This window comes from Acipenser ruthenus, chromosome 47, assembly GCF_902713425.1.
Source record: "Acipenser ruthenus chromosome 47, fAciRut3.2 maternal haplotype, whole genome shotgun sequence".
Lineage (NCBI taxonomy): Eukaryota > Metazoa > Chordata > Actinopteri > Acipenseriformes > Acipenseridae > Acipenser > Acipenser ruthenus.
The window spans coordinates 5139014-5145016 of record NC_081235.1 but is presented as its reverse complement, the minus strand read 5'-3'; positions in this window follow the sequence as shown (position 1 = coordinate 5145016).

The following is a 6003-nucleotide window of genomic DNA, read 5'->3' as shown; positions in this document are numbered from 1 at the left end:
TTTAGCAGATTGCAATTGAATTTTGCAAAGTAGTATTGCTGTATATTTTTGCAAGGGCTAAATGAATAATCTTGCTCCTAGTGTATATAGTAAATGCGTTTTGGACTTGGAACAGAGGAATTGATACAAGGCACAAGCCTGCAATAAATTCCTATGCCGTACTGTTGATTAAGGCAAAATTTGTTTACTTGTATAAAAGGGGTGGGTTTGATCAACCTGTACTCCACCTGGATAAACCACAGCCGGATTTTCTTAGAGTATTTTACAGCACTGAGGGATCACGTTACTGCATGAATCATTTTAGGTGAGCGATGAACCAAATGAACCAAAGAAATGCATGCAGGTTTATTCAAAGGAATGGTTTCAAAGTCCAAACGTTCTAACCAGTAAATCTCATCCCTGTCCTCTATCTGTGTTATAGTTGCTGGTTTATGATGCTATTAAGATCATCTGGCCTCAGTTTAACGGCCATGCCGTTGCTAAAAACACAGACATGTAAACAGGAAAACTAAACATGATGTTGTACCCTGTACTGCAGGGCTGCCCAAGCTGGTCTTCTAAAATACAGTCCGAATATACAAAACTAGCATGTTCAGCAAATGAATACTGAACCAGTATCTTAATCAGCATTTTAGTTTTAGTAAACTAAACCTTTTTAGGGTTGCAGTCTGCGATTGTATTCATTTTATCAAAAGCAAAAGCATGGCAGAGCATAGGCAAGCATTGTAAGCACAGAGAGGTGCGGTAAAGCATTGGAAAAACATGGCAAAGCATTGTAAGTTATGGGTAAATGTGTGGTATAACCATGGAGAAATGACTGTGAGTAAAGGATTAGCCTACTGATGAATAGCCCGGCTATTTTAACCAAAAAGAGTGGACAGCTCGGTCATATTTAATGTTTTCATTAAAAGCAAAACTAAAAAAAAAAGCACATGATCTGCGATCACCTTCAAAAGTCATCAGTTGGCACCAACATGTTTCCCGTGGGGTCCCAGCTCCCTGTGTTTCCCATCCCAAGTTAAAAACTCCGGCCCCCCCCCCCCCCCCACCCCCGTGCCCCCTTGGCTGTGGCATGAAGAGGACGGAAGTGAGCGCATGACAGCAGATCCATTTATCAGATCTGCTGTTTATCAGCCTGCTCTGTCGACAATAGACAATAGTCACGAAGGAGGATATGCAAAAGCCTTGTGTCGTCTGTTCACAGTTGCGGTGGCTCTCGCAGTTCCTGCCCAGTGCCGAGCTCAGCCAGCGCGGACGGGTTCAGCAGTTTCCGATTGGAATGCAAACCAGCGACTTCGATGCAAAAGATACCGAGACACCTGTGTTTGCTGAACCCAGCGTGAGTCTCAGTGCATCAGGACCACCCCCACAATGAAGGGAGAAATGGTGCAACGCTTTTCCTCAAATCAAACCCGCTTGACCGTTGTGTGAGGCAATTGAGATCACCAGACATACAGTGAGAGAGCGTGTGAGGATGAATGAGAGAGCAGGAAAGAGTGTTAGTGTGAGTGAGAGTGTGAGAGAGAGGGGGCGAAAAGGGAGAGGAGGGAGAGTGGATGGGATAGGATGAGAGAATGAGCAAGAGAGAGACAGAGTGGGAAAAAAGAGTATGAAACAGCAAATGAGTAAGAGAGACTGAAAGCACGATAGAGGGGGGGAGGGGGAACAATTAATAATGGGAGCCATTGCTGGCAGATTGTGGGCACTGAGAGGGAGGTCGAGTTTCAAGCCTTTTGAAGGCTTTGATGGTACAAAACAGGCCTCATTACGGAGATATTATCTCCATTCATACGTTTACAGAAGCGGTTGGGTCTCTGCTAGGACAGATTAAGTTCCCGTGCCTGTGAACTTCCTGCGCAGACCAGCTTTCCCAGTCCACAGAGCTCCCAGACCCTGCAATGTGAGAACAGAGGTGGGGGGGCTCTCAAACTGCAAGGATTCAATGCAAAGCTTACATACCTATTTTAATTGATTTTATGTTAATGCGTTGAAATTAAAAATAAAAAGGTTTTTTTTTTAGAAGGCTTCTACCTACATCTGCGTTCCTACTTAATTTTATTATTATTATAAGAAATACAGTGTTGACAACTTTGCACCGGAACAATAGCTTAGAAAATCTCATCCCTCCTCCCTTGTGATAATGCAATCTCCAAAACATATTTACCAGGTGCCGAGGCTGGGGTGTGAAATGGTGACCCTGTGCACCACAAGCCTTAACAGCTATGCGAAACAGCCAGGTTCCATTGTTATGGAGCTTTTAACTTCTCAGCATCAGGGGGCAGAATCCTACAGCACTGCCCATTACACATACTGGCACTGGCCAAAGGGCCACCATTGGCTACAGTCTGCAATGTCTGCACCTTAATCGTGACATATTAACTTCTTATAAACCACAAAACAGATTTCCGGATTGTCTGTTTACCAGACCACAAAGGTAGAAGCTGGCGTTCGTTTTCAGTCTTGCTTCCTCGTTAGTTTCAGGGTGTGTGGTTCAATGACCCAGAAAAATCACCTAACCAGACTTCATACGCCTCCCATTAGGCCAGTTACTTGTCGTTGTCCTGTTTTACAGAATGCATGTCAGAACGCATGCAAAGCCCCGCGTGTGTGCTGCTTAACGTAGACCTGCCCATTGTTTCGTCCGACCCTCTTGTTTGAGGGAGCTCTAGACGTTCACACAAAGCAGGCACTTTACTTGTCAAGTGTGCTGACCCCTGCACCAAGCCTAGCTGTCTGCATCCAGGCCCAGTCTGACCTCTTCAAAAACACTCTGCATTCAATCCTGCAAGAAGAAAAGAAGTTAACGACTGCATCGGCGCTGATGGGGTTTCAAAGGGGAGGCCAGCGGGTGAAGCTCTTTGTTTCTGTGCTGGTGAGATTGCGGTCTGAGAGGAGAGGGCACAGGGATGACTCATGGCTCCACAGATACGGGTAGGACAAAACACAATAGAAAAAGAAGCGCTTCGGAAACCTGCAAAGGAGCTGAACAAACACTAATGATCTGCTGGGGTGCAGAACTTACAGAATGAAATCTGTGAGAAAAAGTCAACCAGACGAACGTTTTGGCAAATGCCTTTAGCGGTATAGTGTGCCAGAGATGTAGTTGGTATGCGTTTCTTTTCACGCAATGTGGCAGGTAGATCATCCATCATTTAAAACAGTCAATCGGGTAAAACTATCACACATGGGACCATATTGAAATCCTTCCCACTTTCCAGTTGGGGGTGGATATGACATCGTCCAGTGATGTAAGACTGTGAACCAAAACTCAAAATTGAAGATGTTGAAAAAGACACCTGGTCGTTCAAATTATAGTTTATTTTATCATTTCTAAACAGACATTCCCTATTAGGGTTGAAGCTGGTCTTGATTCATCTTCTTAATAGCTTTACGAAAGAAAGCAAATCTTTTCCGACACAGTTTCTTTCTCCTGAAATTTATCCGAACATGACTTAACCAAAACAGAGATAAAGAAACTAGGAGGTCAGGCGCACACAGGGGTGAGTCAATGGGAGCTATCAGTCAGAAACTCTTGGGAAGTCTATTAAAGAAGGAGTCATTAAGAGGTCTCAAGCTGTTAAAAAACATTAAGAGGTCTCAAGCTTTTTAAAATGCAAAACCCCAATATAGATATAAAATAATACATCAAATTGATCATATATATATATATATATATATATATATATATATATATATATATATATATATATATATATATATATATATATAAATATGCAGTAGTTGATCAGTGTCTCAAGCTAAACATACAGACTGAGCTGAATCTGAATTGTTTTATTGAAATTCATAATAGTCCCTGGATAAAAACTTGTAGTTTTGCTCCCGTTGTATATTAATGATAATAATAAGAGGAATAAAAACATTGATAATGTGTTTTCACCGTTGAATTTCATATACACAGCCAGTGATGCTTCATAACCCTAACCCTAACCCTCACCCTAAACCTAACCCCCCAAAAGCGCCACAGAATTATCAAATATGTTAGAAACTAGTAACATTCTGCCTCTCAAAAGTTTGTGTGAACATCACCGAAATCCCGGGATCCCCTTGTAAATGAGACTTTGGTCTCAATGGGTAAATCTCTGGTTAAATAAATCAATACTTACAATCACCGCAGAATCGATACTGAGGTTGCTGTATTTTTTTTTAATGGATTGAGCCTCCTCACGCTCACCTAGAGAGCTCTTAATAAATACTACTGCTGCTGATTTTCAGTATTTTAAGGGACGTATCGATGTAGCCTGTTTTTGATTTTGATTTTTTGAGCGTTGCTAACAGACACACACACTCAGAGATGCAGGGCCCTCCCTTCAGGACAGGGAGAGCTGGGTTGATCTGAGACACTGTTTTTATTGGGGTGGACGGCTTGATCTTCATGAAGTTTAGCAAGTTAGAGTCTGGAGGTTAGTGTCGGGACTGACTGACTGACAGACAGGGGCTTCAGGAAAGGGTGTGTGGGGGGCCACTTCAAGGACCATTGCAGTTAATTGCAGTATTGTGCAGTCCAATCTAGGAGCTCTGCATAAGACTATTACGGGGGAGAGGGTGTCAGAATAATATTGTATACCAGTACATTCGCACAGCATCGCTTCGAACGAGAATTTGGGATTTTTAGAATTTCAGTACAGACAAATAGACTTTTAAGTAATTCATTAGAAATCCGTATAGTAGGGTTATACGGACTGGCTATGCATCATAACTTGAATGACCCACTCCATGACCATTTCCATGCAGTCAGGGGGCTACAATGTCATTAAGCAGTTAGTTCTTTTTTTTACGTTTTGTTTGCAGATGTTCCACTGCGGACATTTTGATGACGTCAAATATTGGCGTGTTTTAAGTATGCATATACTGCACAGAAACCGTTGTAACCGTCCTAATTTTGCAGTACGTACGGTTTACAGTCTTTTAATAATGAAAAATAAGGAAAATGTCTCGCTCACAGAAACGTTCCGTTTTACGGTATTTCATATGCCGTTATCGAAAGCACAAAAAATGCATTCATTAAACAAGAGAGAGACTTTTTATTAAAGAGTGCGTCTGAATGGGGGCCCCTTTTTGGAGCTGGTTAGCAAGCGTTTCATGTGAGTTGTTCGTTGGTATATGTAGATTTCTATTACCCTTGTCTCTTTTTTCTTGTTGTATCAGTACTAAAAGCTTCGTGGGGGGTTATCCCAGCAGTGTAGGCGTCGGGTGTGACCTCACCTTACTGAGTCACAGGTGTTGTTCCCTTGGAGCGTGAAGCTATTGCAGTATTTATCTTAACGTTTTACAGTCCAGGAGGACTGCCCCATCCATATGAGTCATCTTGATCCAGAGCTGCAGGAAACACATTTCTAGAATTGCAGAGTTAACCCACCGATGCCCACCAGTGCAAACCCAGTATATATAATAAAATGAACATATTGTACATTAATGTGATTTCTTTGAATGTTTACAGTTGGTTTTCACCTTTTAGAAAACCTGGACCTGGATTGAGTGAGCTGGCCACAGATTGTGTTAATATTACATATGCATGCATAGCTGTGCTTTAAGTTTTATTACTTAAAAGGTATTTCTGTGCAATTAAAATAAATGTTATAATAAAAGTGGACCAGATTTACTACTCCAGTCCAGCATTTGCACGTCCTGAAAAAGACCTGCATGTAATATACCTGCAGTACATACACTATATGAGATTCTTTTCTTGCTGGATCTGCAGACAGTTTTACTTCACAACAAAAACAGGTTCAAACTCCTCTCCGGGGCAAAAGCTTAGTAAAACTAGTCCGAAAGCAATCCCAAAACAAAAGGAACCTTCTAAAGGAGAGGGGAGGCAAGGATGCAGGCAGGCAGGCAGGCAGACAGGCAGCAGGCAGGGTTTCATTGCTGCTCTCAGCCTCGACCTCCAATAATTATGAATGGACTTAGGCCCCACCCTCTCTTTGACAAGGAACCATCTCACTGGCAGACAGTGCCCTGCCCTGCTGGGACAGCGAGGTGAAA